This window comes from Bison bison, unplaced genomic scaffold (assembly GCF_000754665.1).
Source record: "Bison bison bison isolate TAMUID 2011002044 unplaced genomic scaffold, Bison_UMD1.0 scf7180017864525, whole genome shotgun sequence".
Classification (NCBI taxonomy): domain Eukaryota; kingdom Metazoa; phylum Chordata; class Mammalia; order Artiodactyla; family Bovidae; genus Bison; species Bison bison.
The window spans coordinates 11,106,965-11,129,984 of NW_011495076.1; the positions used below are offsets into that span (position 1 = coordinate 11,106,965).

General features: G+C 35.7%; 2 long non-coding RNA genes across 4 annotated transcripts in view; both read right to left on the minus strand.

Annotated features, from left to right (window-relative positions):
* Positions 1–21,241, minus strand: part of LOC104981935 — a 77,118-nt gene extending 55,877 nt beyond the window's left edge. For both annotated transcript variants that reach the window (XR_824446.1, XR_824447.1), the window contains exons 1-2: positions 20,930–21,241; positions 2,527–2,696 (exon numbers count right to left, since the gene is read on the minus strand). This is a non-coding gene — a long non-coding RNA (uncharacterized LOC104981935). The remainder of the gene's footprint in view (positions 1–2,526; positions 2,697–20,929) is intronic.
* A 324-nt stretch (positions 21,242–21,565) lies between these two features.
* LOC104981936 overlaps positions 21,566–23,020 on the minus strand; it is a 17,753-nt gene continuing 16,298 nt past the window's right edge. For both annotated transcript variants that reach the window (XR_824448.1, XR_824449.1), the window contains exon 3: positions 21,566–22,944. This is a non-coding gene — a long non-coding RNA (uncharacterized LOC104981936). The remainder of the gene's footprint in view (positions 22,945–23,020) is intronic.

Genomic DNA, 23,020 nt, shown 5'->3' on the forward strand with positions numbered 1-23,020 from the left:
TCCAACTCTTTGCAACCCCATAGTCTATAGCCTGCCAGGCTCCTCTGTCCATGGAATTCTCCAGGCAAGAATACTTGAGTGGGTTGCCATCTTCTCCTCCAGGGGATCTTTCTGACTCAAGGATTGAACCTGTGTCTCCTATATCTCCTGCACTGGCAGGCGGATCCTTTACCACTAAGCCACTTGTTTATCTTACATTAAAATTTAACTGAGCGTTCTATATTTTATCAGTCAACCCTAAGCATGGATCTTGCATAACAAGGAAGGGGAAAGGCCAGGAGGAAGCACAGAAGCTGCATGATACACCTGGCCAGGAGGTGGACAGAAAGACCAGACACTTTATCCTGGTGCCCTAGCTTCACCAAATAGAAAAGAAACTCCACAAAAAGCTTCTTCTCTGCTGGAAGGTTCTGAATTTGAATTGCCATTTGCTTTTCTAGGGAAGGGTTTCCCTGGTGGCTCACAGGGTAAAGAATCCGCCTTCAATGCAGGAGACACACGAGTTCAGTCCCTGGGTTGGGAAGATCCCCTGGAGAAGTGAATGGATACCCACTCCAGTATTCTTGCCTGAAGAATTTCATAGACAGAGGAGCCTGGTGGGCTACAGTCCATGGAGTCTCAAAGAGCTGGACATGACTGAGTAACTAACACTTCTTATCTAGGGAAGCAAGGTTCTATACTGCTAACGTAAATTTGCATTTACAGTCCTCCAGGTGAACAACTAAATGCAGAAATCTGGGAACAACCAAGAAAATACAATAATACAGGTACCCAAGAAGAGAGGTTGTGTTTATGGGCAGACTTCCAGTTGGATTCACCTCTCTTCCCAATGATGTGTCTATTTTTATCTTTTTTTTTTTTAATTTTAGAAAAAGTAGAAGTAATGTTTGACACAGTCTACTTGAATTATCAAAAATTCAATTAAAACAGGTATTAGTTGGTCTCCTACTATGAACATGATATGTTCTGGTGATATAAACCGAAACGAAGGCTTTCCATCAAAGAAATTTTGGTAAAATGAATTTTAATAAAATTAATATAATGTCAAGGTTGTTGTGGAGTAAACAAATGAACCACCTGATCAACAGTCAGTAAACCAACCTAAAAGAGGAGGAGTAACTCTGTGTAGAAGGGGACCATAAATAGGATGCACTGGCTTTCTATATTCATCCTAAATCCCTCTACTGTGCCTAGAAAGATGAAAACGTCCCCCAGACTCTTTTGCAGCTTAAATTCTGCTTTTGATTTATGCTTCGACAGTTGAATGGCTGAGTAAGATTTAAAGGCAAAAATGTTGCAGTTGTCTTAATTTTATTGTCAGCAAGTTCACAGAAGAGACATTTAGATTTGTGGCAACAATACTAGTAGAACAACATTAGTAGACACCCTAGTGTCTTGATATTATCTTTGTGGCTATGACTGGCAGGTGTACTCATTGTCTTCAGGATGTCTAACAGTTCTATGAGCCACTTAAGATCTTATAATAAATCCTTTGGCTTTAACTACCTGGAATGCTATTCCATTTTCCACACTGTACTGTGATGGATGCTGGTACTAGAAACACTCAGAAAATTATAATATTTGATTGGTTCCCTGAAGCAGTAAAACTGAAAGCAGCAATGATCTTGTTAGCTTTAGAAGGGGACACATCAGTGGCCAAAAGTTACCTAAATAATCACCATCGTTAATGGAAAACAAGAATCTTTGCTGCTGGTTGTGGGCGCTAAGTAACCTGTAAACCCATTGCCAGGTGGGGCAGTAAATGGGTTTACAGCCAGTAAACGGGACAGGGTGATTACACTGGATTCCTCCTACATGGAAGAGGAAGAGGGTGTACTAACTAGTGAGTGCACGGGCTGACTTTGGATACGGATTTGCCTTTACTGCCTACCCTGTAAACAGCATTTTTGGACTTACTAAATAGTTTGCTTTTTAAATCATGGTATCATCACACAACACAACTCTTGACTGGCCATGACATTCACTACACAGGAGAAATAGGAGAGAAAGTGTGTCAGCTGACTCCTGAGGCATTCATCCTTTTTAGCATATACTCAGAAACAATGGTCCTGTTATAAAGATAGCATAGACCACTGAAAACTGTCAGTCAGTGCCTTGCTAAGATAGAGTGCTTCCTACAGGATGACGTACTTGCAGCCAGCAAACGATGTGCACTCCTTTTTCTCATATAGTTGGAACACACTTGTCTGGGCACTAAGGGGTGGAAGTGCCAATGGCACTTGTGCTTCAGTACATTTAATAACCCAGTATTTTTGTTCCTCATTTCTGAGGCTTTGCTTCTGATGGTTTAGAGGACTTGATACCCAAGAGGTGAATCCTTCCACCAGGAACACATCAATGATTTTTTTTAATTGAAACTTGAGACTTCCACCTTTTAATACTGAGCTATGCGTGTCATTGGAGCAACAGAGAGAAAGGGGATTATTGTGTTTTCTGGGGTGATTAATCCTTATTACTAAGGGGAACAGGGGTCACTGCTATCATGTGGGGCAGGGTGAAGCATACCATCAACTCAGGAAATCCTCTAGAACACATCTGGTTCTGCCAAGTTCAACTACAAAACTTAATGAAATAGCATGCAGTATCAGTGAAGGCTCAGACTCCTCAGGTGTGAAGGTCTGGGTCACTCCATCATTAAAATCTCAGCTTGTTATGTTGCCCAGGGAGAAAGAGACCTGAAAAAGGGTTTAGGAATGAAGAAAGTTATAAATAATAATTAAGACCTGGTGACCATTTGCATAAACAAGGACTAAAATAACTATTCATATTATCTTCTTTGTGTATTTATAACAGTTTTGCTGAACAACTTTATTTTCCTCATAAAACAATCATTTTATATAAGACAAGCTGGTGTCAGTTTAGTTTGCAATTTTGTCCATATTTAAAGAATATCAAGATGGGACTATGATTGAATGTGGGAAATGACTATCACCAGTTTGTGGATGTGGTGACTACTGGGATTTTAGGCCTCCTTTTTAAGACAGAAGGTGAAAGCATTTTATTTGTACATTAAAAGCTGCAGTATTGCATAAAATATTTTGCCGTTCCGTTGCTATTATCTGAAAGGTTAGGATTGAGCAGAAGGATTTGATCAAAGTTGAGTATCCAAAGCAGTGAATTGAGGTAGATATGGTGGCTCAGTATTCAACATCCAAATAAATGCCTATCAAGATTGTTTCTGATACTAGAAAACTAAAAACCTAATTTTTTTCCCCCACTGAACCCACAACAGCTAAGTTGCTGGATGTGAATGATTCCACTACTTAGATATGCTCTAACAAGAATTGGATGGTAGAAGTGTTTTATTTTTCTGTTTCCACAGGCAAGTATGGTCAGAGGCACGTGCTTTATTTTCTGCTGTGCCATCAGCAGAGGTCCCAGTGCCTTGGCACTAGATTTATGGATGTCAAGGCAGGATGTATGGCATCTGTTTTGCTGTACAGATTGCAACATGGAAAGCATTGGTTTGGAGCTGGTAGTAAGACAGTTTCCTTATAGCAGTGCCTTAATGATTGATCACAGTGGTTTCTGGTTTGTTCTAGTGGCAGCATAGTTCTGGAGCTGCAGCAGCCATGTTCCACATCGGAAGATCAAACAGGAAGTGTCATCTCCTGCGGTGACCAAGTTTTGCGATGTGGTTACAGAGTCACGCCTGAAATCTCAACCTGCAATGTACTTCTTCAGATATTCAGGCAAGTCTGTAAGACAGATACCCTATAATACATCCATTTTGACTAAAGGTAAGTAAAATGAATTCTGTTTTCTGTGACAGAAGCCTAAACTGGCAAAATGTTTGACCACAGAGGTTGAAATGAGAAACAAGGAGACATAAGAACAAGCTGAAAAAGGACCTGTAGAGAACATTAGGATCGCCAGGCTAAAAATGAAATTTTACAGTTTAAATTTTCATTAAATGCAGTAAAGATTAGAACAGACATTGCAGAAAAGTGAATAGGGATGTGGCAGACAAACTTAAGGAATCCTCCTGAAAATAGAGAAAAGACCAAGATATGAAGACAATAAAACAATGTAGTAGGCAGGGATGTCAGGAGATATTAAATATATGGATATTAAGTATTATATAAAGACAAATCGTAACTAAAGAGAGCCAGTAATAACTACCAATGGGATAAGAGGGCTCAAACAAAAAAGGAAAATGTAATTCAGAAAACTGAAGACCTGAGGATATAGAACACAAGGTCTCCTCCAGAGCCTCAGGTAAAATTTCCTGGTGACATATTTGAATTTAAAGATGAATAAATATCCTGCGAACCTCCAACTCAAACAAAAACCATCTTCCAAATACCCCCAAAGAAATAAATCCTGGTGTATATGAGAAGACAAAAACTATTTTGCTCTATAATATTCAGTAACAACACATGAAAAAATAATGTGTACAAAATTTTGATGGAAACATTTTTATGAACTCAGAACTATAAACCTCGTCAAATTGTGTAAAGTCAATAAAAGGAGCTTGTGATATGTAAACTCAGAAGTATGCCACCCAAAGGATCCAAAGTAAGTAAGTTAAAAAATGAAGACTATGGTAGGTATAAAATGGAGTTGCTGCTAAGTCGCTTCAGTCGTGTCCAACTCTGTGCGACCCCGTAGACGGCAGGCCACCAGGCTCAGCCATCCCTGGGATTCTCCGGGCAAGAACACCGGAGTGGGTTGCCATTTCCTTCTCCAATGCATGAAAGTGAAAGGTGAAAGTGAAGTCGCTCAGTTGTGTCCGACTCTTAGCGACCCCATGGACTGTAGCCCACCAGGCTCCTCCGCCCATGGGATTTTCCAGGCAAGAGTACTGGAGTGGGGTGCCATTGCCTTCTCCGATAAAATGGAGCAGTGAGCATCAAAACCAAGATTACAAAATAGAAATTAAAGTTGTACAAAACTTTACTTGAAAGTAAAGAAAATAATGTAAAATCATGATTTATTTGATGTTTATGTGTCCATAGATTTAAGTGGAAAATATATTTATATATAAAGTTTGGTTCAATTTTATGTTCCCAAATCACCCTTTATTAGACCACATTGCCATAAGTAAAAACTAAGTACTGACATGAAAGGGGGGAGGGGAACTTTTAAATAATAACTCCTTGTACAAAGAGAGAAAATGAAAATTCTATTATATAATATTCAAAAAAAGAAGCAAAAACATTGCAAAACTAAAACATATGTGGCCAAAAATATGTATAGAGATTAATCCATCAATTTCAAAGCTTTAATTAATTACTAAGAAAATAAAATAAGCAAACTGAACATTTTCCAAGGGATTAGATGAACTAAAACCAAAGTTAGAAAAAAAAAATTGAGTTAAAAAAAGTACAAAAGCAAAAATTACAAATTTACAAATGCAACAGTAGAACCATCATCTACAAGTTGGCTCTAAAAGTAATACATAAACTCACAATAAATTATAAATATAGGTTTTTCCAGTTTTAAATTTCCTTGTAAGCATAACTTTAGCTGTAGCCCATAAGTTCTTGTATGTGTTTTAGTTTCATTAATCTCAAAGTGTTTTATAATTTTCCTTTTGATTTGTTCTTTGATCAATCAATGATTTAGGAATATGTTGATTAATTTCCACATATTGTAAAATTCCAAATTTTCCATGTGTTATTGATTTCTAATTCAATTCCATTATGTTCTGAGAACATGACTTTTACTATTTTAACCCTTTTAGATGTATTAAGACTTGTGTATGACCTAGAATATAGTCCATTCTGGAGAATGTCACAGGTGTGCTTGAAGAGTGTACGTATATTTTACTGTGCTGGAGTAGAATGTCCAGTAGAAGTCTATGAGGTCTCTTTGGTTGATAATATTCTTCATATCCTCTATATTCTCAATGATCTACTTATTTTGCTCTAATCTGTAATTAAAAGTGGGATATTGAATTCTCCAACAATTATTGTGGAATTGCTTATTTTTCCTCTCAAATCTGTTTATTTATGCTTCGTGAATTTTGGAACTGTGCTGTAAGCTGTATATATGTGTATAATTGTTAGAGCTTCCTGATAGATTGAGACTTTTTCATTATAAAATGCCTTTCTTTAACTCTAGGGATATTTTGTTGTTGTTTTAAAGTCAATTTTGTCTGATGGTGTAGCCACTCCAGCTCTTTTATGGTTGTTGCTTGTATTATATATATATATATATATATTTCCATAATTTTATATTTACTCTACTTGCTTGTATGGTTGAATCTAAAGTGTGTCTCCTATAGACAGCATGTAGCTGAATCTTCTTTTTTTTTAATTCAGTATGACAATCTCTGCCTCTTGACTGGATTGTTTAATTCACCTAACGTTATTATTGATATGGTTGGATTTATTTCTGGCATTTTACTATTTGGTTATTTTATGCTTCATGCATTTTGTCCCTCTGTTTATCCTTTTCAATCTTCTCTTGCATTAATTGAATATTTTCTTGTGTAATATATTAATTCCTCTAGAAATTTTTTTAAATTTATTTTTTATTGAAGGATAATTGCTTTACAGAATTTTGTTGTTTTCTAACCTCAACATGAATCAGCCATGGGTATACATATATCTCCTCCCTTTTGAACCTCCCTCCCATCTCCTTCCCCATCCCACTCCTCTAGGATGATGCAGAGCCTCTGTTTGAGTTTCCTGAGCCATACAGAAAATTCTTGTTGGTATCTATTTTACATATGGTCCTCTAGTAATTTTTAACTGTATGTTTTCATTTATTTTTTAGTAACTCCTGTAGCATTTTAACATACACTTAATAGCATCTCTATATTTATACCAAACTAATTCCATTATAATATAGAAACATTACTCCTTTATAACTCTATTCCCTCTTCTCCTTTTTATGTTATTATTGATATACATTTTATTTTTATGTATATTGTAAACACAACAAACATGGTATTTATTACTGTATATAATTTTTTGTTTATTAAAAATTGAGAGAGGAAAGAAAACCAAGCATATACTTGCAGAATTTTATATATTAGCTTTCTGGTTCTCTTCATTTGTTTCTATGGATTTAGTTACAATTGGTATCACTTTCTTATTTCAATATAGCTTTGTTCCCACCAGGCTTTTTTGTACTATTATTGTCAAATGCATTGCACTTCCATGTAAATTACACTCATTGATAAAACTATATACATTATTTTTGCATAATTTTAAAGTCAATTAAAAGAAGAATAAACATTTATACTATCATTTTTAATTATATATTTACCTTTACTGGTGACTTTGTGTGTGTGTGTGTATAAATATAATTTCTTAATAAGTGAGAAGTTACCACAACATGGAAGACACCCTAGTTTGTACTTGTGAATAAGATAATTTGAACTAAAATATAGCACAGTGTCAAACATTGTTACTTATGATTTGTATCAACTCAAAGACTTATTCACATTTCTTCATATTTTGATGTTTTCTCATTTCTGTGAAAGAATACGTTATTTTGTAATAAATGTGTGAGCTTTGAAATCCAGATTCTAAAGTGGTAGATTCTTTTTTAATGTCTCAAGTTTTCTCTGAATAGCCCATTCTACTCACTTAACTTTAGGCATATTGGTGAAAGCTGCAATGTCTCTGGACATAGTAGAATGTACACAGAACACCACAAAAATCTCATCATTTGTAAGCATTCCAGTCAAAGAATTTACTTTCTTCAAAGAAGATTGCTTCATCTTGTTAAGAAAAATGTGAAAATAGGAGAACAAACTAAATTGGAATAAGTCCCATTACACATGAACAAAATTTTGAAAAAATTTCCTTCTTATTCTTGAAATTTTAGTTATAAAGATGTATTTGTGGAAAACAAAGATCAAAGCATAAAAAATTAAAACAAACAAAAAATAAAAATCATAGAGCTAAGCTGGCATTCTCAGAGGTAAATGCCTAAAATGATGCTCAGGAAACTGACAAAAACCATTTAGCTGTACCACACTCAGGTTCCCTCACTTCTCCTAGGAATAAATAAGTGCAACTGAACGCTGTACCCTAATAGGGGAGAGAGGTATTTTAATTACCTAGGTCTAATTTAATTTCTTAAGTGACACCTTAGACTTTTACCTTTTGTATTGCTTTCATATATTCTAAAGGGTTTTTAAACAGGTCTTATTAGTGGATGAGCTTTTTTTTTTAACTCATATTTTCATTCATTTCTTAAATATATTACTATAGTTGTGTTTCAACAAAGACAGGTTAATAACCATTTACTGCTTTAATTATATTTTTTATCTTTTTTGAGTGGTTTTAACATGCAAACTAATAAACTGACCTTGAAACATAGACCTCAAAATGAGAACACTGTCAATGAGAAGTCACATATGGTACAGAAACAATGGGGGAAACTGCTAAGAGGATATAAGTATATACCCAATTATGGGGTTTATTTTTAAAAGAACCTTGGTATAAGGAAAACTGAAATCTCTCATCAGACCGCAAGTAAATTAGACAACTTTAAAAAGACAGTAAGTGGAGTAAAAGTTAAGCATTTTGCTTTCCAAAATATTAATTTCATACTAAGTAATGACTTCATTGCTCTCTGATCATTGGCAAAGGCAAGATGTGCATGTTCTCCTTTTGAAAACTGTATTAATAAAATTGAAGGTTGTGTGCTTTATGCAATGTATGTTCTGCAACATTTTGAAAGCTTAGCTGGGAATCCCTGTGGTGCTGACTGAAGGAAAAAAGGAAGCAAAGTCTTCTCCAGTTTTTAAAAACCAGAAGTATTTTTCAGAAGTCATGTATGAAATAAACTGCTTATGAGAAAATGCCTGTAATGCTCCTCAGTGTTCAGTGATAGAGGGATCTGTTTAAAACACTCTGACATAAAAAATAAGTCAGCTTTAACTTCAATTATCAAGCGCCAAAGTAGCATTCTTTGATAGAAAGGGGTGGGTTTCTGGCATTTCAAAGATAAATATGTATGAAAAGAGTTGTGTCACCATGGAAACCAAACCTCACTATATCTTTTTAGACAAGGCAAATAGTAATAGAGAAACTAGGGATCTCTAAAAACAATGTTGAAGACCAATCATCATTAGGTATGTTTCTGTATTCTTAAGTTTTATCATTTCTTAGTTTTTAGCATTATTTTAAAGTTCTGAGGAATACTTTGGGATTTTCATCAAGTCAGTTTAGAAATTTCAAGTGTTTTAATGAATATTCCTAAATAGGCATTGAGGCAACTGTCTACGTGGTTGCATTATTAACTAATGTGTTTTACAAACTTTGAACAACTTCTCTGGTGGCATTTTAAACAGATACCTTTTATATTTCTCTTTACTATGAGAAATATAAATTTTGTTTTTTAATGAATGAATTCTGGACTAGAAGTGAAGATTAGTATCTGAATCCAGCGATGATTTTTCTTGTGACAATTTTACAAATATTTTTGGAATTTCTGATAGAGTGCCCCCTGGCTCTTTTAGTTGGGACTACCACCTGCTAAGAGCTAATACATTTCATATTCCCTTTTTCCCTAAAAGTACAGAGTTCAATTATTTTCAATGACTTAATTTTACGTATATGTTTATCTAAATGAAGTCTATGGTAGGCAATTCAAATATACCTTCTGATGTAAAAGGCAATATTTTTAACAGAAAAGAGCACAGGTTCAATAGATCTCAATGTCTAAACCTAGTTCTATTTCTTTAATAGTAATCTGGCCTTGGAAAAGCCATCTCCTCTCTCTGAGTCCTCATTTCTATATATCCAAAATGGAACTCATTATACATACACATGATCAGGATTATTTTGAAAATCATTGTTTTTTTGAAAAATCTTAAAAAAAACCGGTGAATTATATTTCAAGTGAAGTTGGGTTTTATTGCAGATAAACAGCACCTGGGCTAAATCTTGCATATATGATAAACTAAGTTAAGCTCATAGCTCATAAAGTACATGTAGGCTGTGCTTATGCAACACCAAAATATCTGGCTCAAAAGTGAAAATTCATGCAAGATGTACTTTTGAAGAAAATTATGCCTGCTTGCTTGCTTTCTGTATTTATTTTGTCAGCCATCAGAATTATTAGTGACTATGTAGTTACCAATGAGCAGTGCTGCTGTCGTTGTTGTTGCTCAGTAGCTCAGTCGTGTTCGACTGTTTGTGATCCCATGGGCTGCAGCACGCCAGGCTTCCCTGTTCTTCACTGTCTCCCAGAGTTTGCTCAAACTCATGTCCACTGAGTCGGTGGTGCCCTCCAACTACCTTGTCCTGTCATCCCCTTCTCCCCCTGTCCTCAGTCTTTTCCAGCATCAGGTCAGGGGGCCCGTGGCATGGCATTCTGCATACCCCACACAGAGCATTGGAATGTTGTCATCCTTTCACACTTAAAGGCACGTTAAAACACAGACAGCACTTTGTTTATCCTAGTATAGTAGCTGCTTTTTTTTTTCTGCATAAGGGATATTTTTCTTAAATAGCATTCAAAATAATTATTTTACTATCTTTAGTACTGAGTATGATTGAGTACTTGAAAAGTCTCAGAATTTTAACATAGTTAGGCACTAATTAGGAATCGGCTATACCCCAGTATAAAGCAAGAAGTTTAAAGTTTGAAAAAAGAAGAAAAAAAAGAAAAAGCACTAATTAGGTCTGATTCACAATCTTAGTGGGCACTAAAAAAATGTTTCTGGAACAGACCTCTACAAGAAACATGCTCATCTCCAAATGGGATAACTAATCTTACAATACTCATTTTTAATTTATTCTTATTTATTTCAATGGAGAGTATGTATTTGATAATTTATTAGCAAATTTATGCTTTTAAGTTCTTTATATCTTTAAGTAATACAATTTCTGGCTTCATAAGTATTGTCATATTTTTTAATGGACATTTATTTTCAATAAAAAATAAAATTTCTTCTGTTTTCTACTATCAGAACCTATTTTAAACAAAGCTATGGATTATTAAGAATACTTGAAAACAAGGACTGATAGAGTAACTTTCTATTGAGTGAACACTTGAGTTATTAATATAAAACTTTGTATTTATAACTCTCCATTTATTCCTTTAAATATTGATCCTATTTATTATAGGACTTCCCTGGTGGATCAGTTGGCAAAGAATCCACCTGCAATGGTAGGAGACCACCTGCAATTAAGCAAACTGAGGTTCAATCCCTGGTTTGGGAAGATCCCCTGGAGAAGGAAATAGCAACCACTCCAGTATTTCTGCTGCGGAAATCCCATGGAGGATGGACAGAGGAGCCTGGCGGGCTGCAGTACATGGAGTCACAAAAGTCAAACACAACTTAGTAACTAAACCATCACATTTATTATAAAATTTTAAATTTCTTCCACTTTTAATGGCGAAAATGAGATTTTGGGGCACATTCGCCCATTTTCACTATAAAAGACTGTGGCTGCCTACCAATCCAGGAGACACAGAGATGCAGGTTTGACCCTTGGGTCAGGAAGATCCCCTGGCGTAGGAAATGGCAACCCATTCCAGTATTCTTGCCTGAAAATTCCATGGACAGAGGAGCCTAGCGGGCTACCACACATCTGTTGAAAAGAGATGGACCTGACTGAGCACGCACACATGCAACCAGTCACTTAAGATGTATCTGTCTGAAGACAAAAAAAAACAAAACCAGCAACAATGACAAAACACACAAAACTAAGCATTTAGACCAGAAAAGGCAATGGTGACCCACTCCAGTACTCTTGCCTGGAAAATCCCATGGACGGAGGAGCCTGGTAGGCTGCAGTCCATGGGGTCGCTAAGAGTAGGACACAACTGAGTGACTTCACTTTCACTCTTCACTTTCATGCATTGGAGAAGGACATGGCAACCCACTCCAGTGTTCTTGCCTGGAGAATCCCAGGGATGGAGGAGCCTAGTGGGCTGCCATCTACGGGGTCGCACAGAGTCGGACACGACTGAAGCGACAGCAGCAGCAGCAGCAAGCATTTAGACAAAGCAAAAACAAATCAAAAATGTTCCCAAATCCACATTATTCCCGACACAATGATTAGCAACTTGAAATTTCTAATTACCTAGAACTATTTGTTTTACCAGTATCTTCGAATATCCTACAGACACAGCAATCACTTAGTAAGATTCCACAAAGAGCATCACTATCCAATATTGTTGCCCGAACTTCTAAAAGTGAAGTTCTTACTAAACAAGAAAGAGATTGGTCTCTGCTTTTTTCTCTACCAGTACAGATTTTGAAGCTTTATTTCAAAGTTACATAAAATCTTATATTTTCCTGGGCAGAAAAAGCCCTAACTTTTCTAATCAAGTTTGATCAATGCCATGTTTTCAAGCTGTTTTAATGATGATTCTCACAGTAATCCGGCAGCATGAATTTAAGAAAAGATACTAGATTTTAACAAACTGAAATATCAGAAGGTAAGAAAGGGTTAACAGAAAGAAGAAAGGGTTAAACTTAAAAGACAAAGTTTAAAGAAGTTTACATGATCTATTTACTGACTGTTTCTAGGTGATAACTATTAAGCAGTGTGAGACATAAAATTGCAAACCTTTTTCAAAAAAGACAGTTTTAGACATGCTATTGTTCAACTAAAAAGAAAACCTCATGTACATATAATTACTAACTGATAACCTATTTACCACAAAATGCCTTTATCCCTATCTCTTCTATCTAGCTGTGTCTCGTGTGAAACAATTTATCACAAGAGGTGAAAAATAAGAGAAAATAAGGTGAAAACAAGACAATGAAAAGCTATCATAAGTTAAAATCTTTTCTAAGAAGAGATACTCAAAATAAACATAGTTTGTATCAAAATATATTTTGATATTTAATATTCCAGCTACCTTCAGATGTAATAGAAGAAAAAGTGACTTGAACTCTATGAAATTATTATCTTTTATCAGTTATTAGCTACTTCTTTCAAAGTTGTATTTTTAAAATACCATACTACTTATAAAAACAACAAAAACCCCCCAAACCCCCAAAATACCATATTACTTATCATGATTGTTTATTATTTAATAAACATAGAATTAAACTACTCAAATAGAGATCTAACTTTTAATACTGTGTGTGAAAATACATATATGTATGCAAGAGGGCTTCCCAGGTGGCTCAGTGGGTAAAGAATCTGCCTGCAATACAGGAGACACAGGAGATGCGGGTTTGAGCCATGGGTTGGGAAGACCCTGGAGGAGGGCGTGGCAACCAACTTTAGTATTCTTGCCTGGAGAATCCCATGGACAGAGGAGCCCGGTGGTCCACAGGGTCGCACAGAGTCAGACATGACTGAAGCAACTGAGCACGCACACACATACGCATGCAAAATGAGCTCCCACAAACTAATATATGGGAAATAATCTGTAATATGAATTTAGGGACATGAAGTAGGTACAATTTTCCTAAAATATCAAAGACACATTTTTGTCCCATTTTATTTAACAATTTAATGGTCATTAAAATGATTTAAAAGCAGGATGAAAAGAGTGAGTGAGGTCAGGAAAAAAATTATGTAAAGAAAAAAAGCATACAAACACCGAGGGTTTGAAGCAGAAAGAAGGATATAGAAGAGGACTCTGAGGTTCTTAAAAATAAATTTTGGTAATTCCAAGCTTTTCTTAAACTTTACTGTCTCTTTCCTTCTCCTTCAAGAATTCATCTATGCCCTTCTTAATATTGCACATGTCGTTTTACCTTCAACAAGCAAGGTTTACCTTCACCCATATGGAATATACAACCACAGACATACTCTTTTATATGACTTAAGCTGTCAACCAATCCAGCTTTGGCATTTTGAGTTGAGAATTGGAAAACAGAAAACTAACCAAGCAGAGTTTCCATGGTCATTTTCACAAGGAACCAGGAGTAGAGGATCAGCATAAAAGATAATACAAAAAGAAATTTTAATGAAAACTGTTTTGATTGGAATTGAACAAAAAAACTGTGTTTGATAGCATCTATTGAATAAAAATCTCAAAAATTGTTATTCATTTTTTGAGTTGTATATCTGAAGCTAACATGTTTTTTTCCTATTTTTTTAAGGTATTGTTTTCTTCATTTATGAAACTTTCCAGAACACAAACTGCAACTTGTAAATAATTCTGACTTGGCAAGTCCTCATATGTACTCACAGATTACATACTGTTCTGATTAGGCACACCAAACATGCTACTCAGTATGTAGATGTGTTTCAGCTCATGATGACAGTTGATACATGATTCGCTGTGCTGACTACTCAAGGCATTTGCACTAGTTCAATATTCTTATTTACTCTTGTCAAGACTTTGCTGTAAACAAAGCGATTGAAATGATGTATCAGATGGCTACTGACAAAGAGTTTTTTAAAACTACTCATACTTCAAAAGAAAAAGAAACTACATAAATATGTCAAAGTCCTATGAAAATAAAGTAGCTCCTTTTAAAAGTAAAATAAAGCCAATGACATTCCATCATTATGTTTCTCCTACCATTTTAGTTATCCGCCAGACTGAAAGAACTGTCAATAAGATGGCTTGAATCATTTGCTTCAGAAAAATAATTTTTCCACTAAGAAAGAGTCCTTTAAAGAAAGAAAAGACAAATTCTCCTTCTAAGCTCACTCAAGTCAGAGCTAAATCCAACTGCCTCTTGCTCTTCCTACACAAACTTCTGCATGATTTAGTCACTGAAAAGTCACTCCACTGGCAGGGTAAAGTGCTGTTTTACCTTTACAAGCAGCTATAAATCACTCCATCAAGTGAAACACTTGTTAAAAGCTTAATGGGCAGAGAAAAAAACATGCAAATTTCCAAAAGGAAAACAAAAACCTATTTCGGGGTTTATCTAATAAATTGCACCCACACCCTGCCTGGCCACACAGGAAGAAGGCACAACTTACTGCCTAGGCAATAAAGTCAGTCGTCTCAGTGGAGGGAACACACTACTGATCCATATATTCTCAGCATGTTTATCTCCGATCAGGGATTACTACAATGTATAGCTGTTTAATACTGTAAGGGTGTACCTGAATAGTTCTATTCCCATGGTAGACTAAAAAAGGGGGGGGGAATCCATATATACATATGAATTAAGAAGTACATTCTTTAAAAAATCACCAAAATGAATTATGTTGGCTTCCAAATGGTTTTCACTGACCTCATGAAACTCATCCAGGATTTAAAATGGAAGCGGGAACAAAAGTTAAGCAAATAACTTTCTAAAATGTCAGAGGAGAATGAAACAGAAAGGGATTAAAAAAGGATTAAAAGATAGAGGGAGAAATAATGAAAAAGGAGGAAGAAATGAGAAAAGCATTTCAGGGAGGTGGTTCTAGGCTGTTTCCCTCACTCAAAACATATTAAAAGTAAAGTCTTCTAATTATTAAGATTGCACTGAAGTTTGAACCAATCTAGTTCAAATCAATTGTATTCCTTGAGTTTCCCTGGTGACTCAGATGGTAAAGCATCTGCCTGCGACACGGGAGACCCAGGTTCCATCCTTGGGTTGGGAAGATCCCCTGGAGAAGGAAGTGGCAATGCACTCCAGTACTCTTGCTTGGAAAATCCCATGGACGGAGGAGCCTGGTAGGCTATAGTCCATGGGGTCACAAAGGCTTGGACATGACTGAGCGACTTCACTTTCACTTTCATAATTCCCTGGTAACTAATAGAATAAACACATTGTTTTTATCTAATGGGCTACTAAAAAAAAAATGACATGTGACTTTTTACAGTTTGGAAATTGCTTATAATATTTTTCTTCTATAGTAAGTTCAACATCAGAATGTCAGTAATCTGTCTGAATAAAAGTGATTTGACAAACACAGAGAAACATAGTTATCAACTACCTTGCTTAGGTAAATACATGGGGAATAGATCTCATAAAGATGCAATATCGTATTCTTCGAAGAGTCAGTCTGCTTTGTCCCTTCACTACTAATTTCGATTGTAGAAATTGTTCAGCTTCTACGTTTTAATGACAATTTATTTTGCCATCCTTTTTCCAAATTGTTCTTCGAAATGCACAAGTTTGACTGTGGACTAAACTCAGTGACAAACTGGTTTGGAAAGAGAAAAAGAAAAGAAATAAAAAAGGATCACTTATATAGAACCCTTCTTCATCGTTCTAATTTGGATAATTTTGTTGTTGGTTTTATTGGGTGTGGATTACTGGGTCAATCTATCCTCTTATTAATTAGAATATTCTGAATTAAATAAAAAATAAAGACAATCTGCCTGAAACCAGAGATAATAGTTCATAAATTAGAAACAGAAACAGGAAGGAAATAATACATGTAGAGGCACAGTGTCCTCTGATAGATAAAAACCCTCCTGCATTGAATGCCTATCCTGAATAACCATCTTTCTTAAAAATAGCACTTATTTTACATTCCTCTAAAATAAGCCAAAATATTCAAAAACAAGTTTTTCCATAATAAAATGCTATTAAACATGTCCTTAACTCTCAAAGCTTTTAGAATCTATATATCTCTGTAGTATATACCCTCTGTCTATGATGCTACCAAGCTGCCATGTATTTGTTTTTCAACAAATTAGGTCTTTTTCTCAACTACCAAAATAATCCAGTCCTATAAGGGTCCGGGTCCTCAGCAGTCACTTATCCTTTTTGAGCAGTCTCTTCAAATGCAAAATAAAAACCTGGCCTCTAAGACTCTTTCCTGTTTGTCATGCCTATGCTATTATTTCAGCCGTCTGAATAGTTCAAACAGATCACCTGCTTGTGCTTTTTTTCTGAGGAGGGGGGAGGCAGGTGAAGGGGAGGGCTGTCACTGACACAAAGAGACCAAAACTTTATAAAAATATCTGCTCAATCTAGCCACTCAAATTGAGAAGTGTGCCAGTCAACCTCATATTAATAGGTAATTCAGCTATAACAATATTGATTGTTATATCATCAATAAAACATATCATTATGCTGTTGTCATATCAATGTCTGAACTGATGTTAAAAGAAAACATGTACTTTAGCTGCTTAATAAATTACAGTTGGAGGAAAGGCTATCAGGTAAACTCAGGATAGCAGAATAAAATTTCGATAACGTAAAATAAAGCATTATCTATTTTCTGCTTCTGCTACAGTGCAGTTTTTGATTCTCCAAACAGTTGCCTGAGAGGTCTGTGTTCTCCTGGCCAGGTGGTGGTAGGTTTTTCAGCTTGTCAAATTTCCTCACGCCCTTTTTCATTATATAGCATTGCTCTGTGCTTAGCCACTGTATCCGTGCATGCAGACACACTCTACCTTCAGTGTAACACTAAAATTGATTTGCTAGGCGCTCCTTTGCTTCTTCACATTTCACATCTTCCCATTGAATTTTTTGTGTCAGGAGCACAGTGCTATCTTTCTACTTCCATCCTCAAAAATCTGAACACTCTTTGGGTTTTCTGAATATTTAAGTGGCTTTGTGACTGATGTCAGTGTGTTTCATTCTATAGTACTGTTCAATGCGATTTTGTATTATTCTTTGAGAGTATTCAGGGTTCATTTTCATTCTAGATTTTTTTCTGTTTTAATGCTGTTGAATCTTATTGGTCTTTTTGCGTGAATTAATAACAGGAGAATTGGGGGGAGGGTTAAAAACAAAGTTCTTAATTAGCATTTTTCCCAGAAAACATAAATTAAAAAGAAAATGTTCCCTTCATAATATAATATGGATATGTTTCAATAGTTTATTTTCTATAAAAGGGCTATACAAGGAAAGAGCAAAAACTAAATACCCCTACACAAATGAGAAAATGTTTTCTTGCAAAAGTGGAAGAAATGAATGTAAGATGATTCAGACTTGCAATTATATGATCTAAGTTGGCACCAAAATCATGGATGTTCTCTGGAGAATTCAAAGTGTAATTGCTTAGTGCTCGTTTGATAAGGCATATTTACTGTAGCAACTGGTCAAATTTTGAGACTTTTGGAAGCATCGGGTTAAAGTTCAAACTTCTTTACCAAAGTGTAACCATGGTGTAATAAAATACCCAAGATAATTCATTCAGTCAACCTGATATCTACTCATCAAGGAAGAGAGCAAGCTGAGGAGGTATTATATCTTTCTCTAGCATAACATGTTAAGTGCAGCATTCCAATCTGAAAGGTAGAATTGTTCCTTTGAGTAAAATAATTAATGAGCCCAACAAAAGGAAAGCTGTTACGAGAGAGACCTCTAGTGGAAAAAAATGCAAGTGCCTTGGAAAGGGGTTTTATTGTTTATGCTTCATCTGAGAAACGGAACTTGGATACGCTGTTTAAGACAGCGTCCGCGAGACAACTACTAAATTTCTCTTTCATCCTGAGTATATGTGGTTTGTTCAAGCAAATAATGCTTTTGAGAACGGAGCCAACAAAATGCTTGAGGGAGACTTAAGTTCTTTGACATTCAGTTTTGGAAAACTGTTACAGGTATCTAAGAAGAAAGACAAGATTTGTAAAAGAGAGCAACCGGAGTTTGGAGACATTGCATAAGCTGTTTGTTTCTTGAATTATACCTTAGTCGTAGATAATTGTTTTATGTATAAAATATCAAAGCACTTTTCTATGGGTGGAGCAGGGATTGGGGATTTTCCGTTTTCTCACAAATCATAACTTTAACAATAAAACATTAATTCAATGTCATTTTTAAAGAGAAACAGCAAAGACTGGAAAATGCAGTGTAATAAAGTATCCAAATACGGGTTACTTTAAGAAAAGAGTTGTCTCTAAATTAGAGTGTCTCATTCAACTAGTGCTCCTTAGTTTTAAAATTAGTTTTCCTCTGCTCTTCATACAATTGCATTTAATTTGCTGTTTGATATATAGCTAATTTTAATCACTAATTATGATTTTTTACAATAAACAATGGTAATGATAAATATGATAATTAGGATATGTTTTCTAGTTAGAGATCTCACAGTAAATCTCAGAGAAATCTGTGTATACTGACTGTGTTTACCAATTACGTAGTAATATAACTTCTTCTAATTTAAACTAGGACATCAGTTTGAGTTCAGAGAAACAACGTGACCCAGAGCTACATGATTTAAGAAAGAGCTCCAGGCATAAGGAAGAAAGTGAACAAAGTTGATAATCCAAAGGTATAGTATTAACTCAGCACTGAAATATGGTCACAGTTTTTAAGAAAAGTATTATAGCCGTGGGAGCCAGTTGCTTACAGTAACAATTTCTGAAATTTGCTTCTATAATGACTGTTACATATACCTTTTTAAAAATTGATCCACAATAGAGCTTTAGGTTTTGTTACTGTTTAGATCTTCATCCAAATTTAGGAAAAGAGTATTTTCATGGGCTAGTTTTTTACTTTCAGTGTAGCCCCTAGTGTTCTTACCCATTTTTAATTCATTCTATTGTCTTTCATAAAACTCTCTTCAATTTCTCCTCAGGACAATGAAATTTTAGAGCCTATTTTCAAGGCAGGTTATTCACAGCCCTTGTATTCTTCATGCTTATATATCTCAGTTAATGCTGAAGAGGATCTATCTTTCCATTCCTACCAGAATCTGAACGTCCCATAAAACAGGACATCATAATTCCGAGGAAGCGTGCTTCATGAATCTTTTCAAATTTGGGCTAGTGGCTGGCAGCCAGTTAAATGACAATTGGTGGTAGAGGGTGGGGTTGGGGGGTTGCTCGAGAGCATCGTTCAAATTTTATTTCCCTAACTTTGTTTCCAATTTAGAATGTCATTTTTTTCAGAGGAAAAAAGTAGCTTCAAATTGTAAATAGGCTTTAAGTAAGTTTTTTTTTAATTTAAAAAATAATTATAATGGCTAAAAGCATCTTAGAAGAATATAAAGCAACATATTTGTCTTCCTTTCTGATTCTTCCCTCTTTAAAATAAAGCTATGCACATTCCTAGGTTGCTGTGTGTGCTTTGAATACAAGTTCACATTTCAGTTTATAACTGTTTCCACTAACAATGCCGAACCCTGTTTCTATCGGCATGTGCACCTCGTGAACACTTTCCTTGCACTCTTCCTGATCGAAATAGGGCTCACCATTCATGTTCCACAAAAAGATAATTTCCACAAGCACCTTAAGACTCGAGAAAGAGTGAAGGTGGAAATAAATATCTTCCAAGTTTGCCAGAATTTTCATTGGAAAAGGAAAAGACACAATTTGGTCTGTCTGACCAAGGGGCTGAAGATACCAACCATTCTTCACTTACCACATTATGCTTTTCTTGAAGATCACATTTAAACACACACACACATCACATACACACCGACAATAAGAAAGAACTCTACAAATACAATTTCATTCTTATTTTAAGTGTATAACAGAACCTAGTCTTAATTATTAATTTTTACATACCTGCTATTGCGTTTTTTGGAACCAAACAAGGCGGGGAATAAATAAGGAAAAGAAGGAAGGAAGAGAGTTAGGGTTCTTTCTGCCCTAAACACGAGCATTATTTTTCATTTTACTTTTTTAGTTTGAGACTGTGTTTTCATATACATTTCTCAGACTGCAATAAAATGATCCAGAATTTATATGTCATCTTTACCTTTAATCCTGTTCCAACAACAGGAACCACCAAGTAGGTACCAGATGTCCTGTTTTAGAAAAGCATTCTAGCAAAAAAAAACCAAACACCCGTAGAATGGCACTCAGTTGACCGGATTTCTCATTTATGCAGCATTGGGTTACTGTCACTGCACTGTTACTAAACAGGTTCACCTTAGTAGGTACTTAACTAGTCTTTGGTTTCTCTATCCTCAACATAAAGACATCACTATTTCCCCTATTGGAGTGTTGATATAAAGTGCTTGGAAGAAATACAAATACAAGGTAACATTATGCATCTGAAAATGAAGACAGCAGCTGTAGGATCCTGTTAGGAGAATTCCTCTGCTTAATAGATTTGGTGGCTATACTTGAAATCCTCCAGCTTAAATCTGATGCCCAATGCTTTGGGACCTTACAAGAGCCACACAAATGACTGACACTGAATTGGGGGTGAGACCAAGTCGAACTTTGAAGTCACCTGTGTGTGTTTTCGTCCCTTTGCCAATAAAGCAGCTGCGGCCAATTAGTGTTCAACACCATCTTCCAGCCGAGAAGCGATTTCAGGTTCCAGATGCAGCTGCATCAAAGAAGCGCGGAGTAGCTAACCCCTGGTTGTTCTAGGCTTTTCATCCTCCAGGAATTTCAGAGGAAAGACGGACCCAAGAGGTTATCTGGTTCATTCATACAGCAAGAATTATTTAAGTACCTACTAAGTAAGCAGACAGAGAAGGCAATGGCACCCCACTCCAGTACTCTTGCCTGGAAAATCCCATGGACGGAGTCTAGTAGGCTTCAGTCCATGGGGTCGCTAAGAGTCCGACACGACTGAGCGACTTCTCTTTCACTTTTCACTTTCATGCATTGGAGAAGGAAATGGCAACCCACTCCAGTGTTCTTGCCTGGAGAATCCCAGGGACGGGGGAGCCTGGTGGGCTTCTGTCTATGGGGTCGCACAGAGTCGGACACGACTGAAGCGACTTAGCAGCAGCAGCAGCAAGTAAGCAGAGCTTTCTCTGGTTTGTGAATAAGAACATTTCTGTTAGGAAATATCCTTGAGATGTAAGTTATTATAACCGACATCTTAATCAATTCAAGATTTTTCACTAGAGTTAAACGTTACACTTACTTTCCCTTTATCATGAGAAATCACAAAGGTCAGTCAGTATAGATTTTCTGGAAGACCATTGTTCCTACATCAAATATAGGGAACTAGGAAGTGGAGGTGTCCACCTATCTTCTTTAAGAGCATGCATATAATAAAGGTTTGCTTTCTTCACTAGATATGTTATCTAAAGTGTTTTTCCAACTCTAAATGATTTTTTATCTTATTTTTATTTTTTCTTTTATTGCTCTTTGCACATATGGTAAAATTTAGAGTAATTTGTAAATAGCACATATCAGTGTGAGCTTGAATTTGTGTTTGCATATTGTTCTGCAGATGTTTGCTCACAGAAAACAAGGATAGAGAAATTACCAGATGAGTAATTAACATAAAATTGCTGAGGTTGTGCAGGTTTAATTTTAAATTATGTTATAATATATTGGATATATTCACCTCCTTTATTAGACTGTGAGTTGTCTGAGAGTAAGGATCAGAGGAAATTTTGTGGCTTTAATATCCTGAATTTATTCATTTGTGCATCCATTCTACATTTATTGAGCACCTGGTATATGACAGAAATATTGTTAAGTGTAGAAATTTTTATAAAGATGAATACATGATCCTAGCCCTAAAAGAACTCACAGTCTAATGGAAATAAAATGATATTATATTACATGATTTTAGCAACTGTACAGTTTGAAAAACACATTTACTTCCATGATATCCTTTGAACCTTAACAACCGTTTGAGGTTGGTATAATTAGCCCCATTTTTACAGATGAGGAAAGCGAGTTTCTCAGAGGTTAATTATGTTGCTTCAGGTCACTCAACTAATCAATGGCAGATCACGGGCTCTAGGCTTCTTACTCCAAATCCTGTGGGTGCTTAACAAATACTAATCCAACAATACAAGATTGCATTATTGGATTATTAATATTCTTGGATTATTAGTTGTCTTCTTCTTCTGATCAAGTGCAAATATTTATAAAACCTCTTCCTAAACATCTGTCTTAAATCCATTCCATAAGTAAATTACATAGAATCAAAATCAAAACTCCTGCTCTGACCAGATGAATTGTGAACACAGAATCTTTCAAAATAAATCAAAATATTCACATACCCTAAAAAACTTAGTACCACAAATCTGATTCAGTCCGTTTCAACAGTCAAAAAAACTGCTTTGGTGCATAAGGCATTGCATGCAATAGAAGGATACGTTAGTACTTGCCCTCATGGTTCCAGTTCAAAGAATTACTGTGCCAGAAGTTGTTTCCTCTGTTACGGGTCCAGGCAAATCTGATTCTTGTTAGTATCACTTCCTATACACGGGAAAAGTAGGAGAATGTTGCTTTGATTCAGTCCAGTCTCCACATAGCACTGTGCCTGCCAGGCTGGATTTGTATTAAAAAGAGAAAAAAGAATATGTTACTCAAAAAGCTTCTGTGTTACAACCAGAGGGGTGGTGGG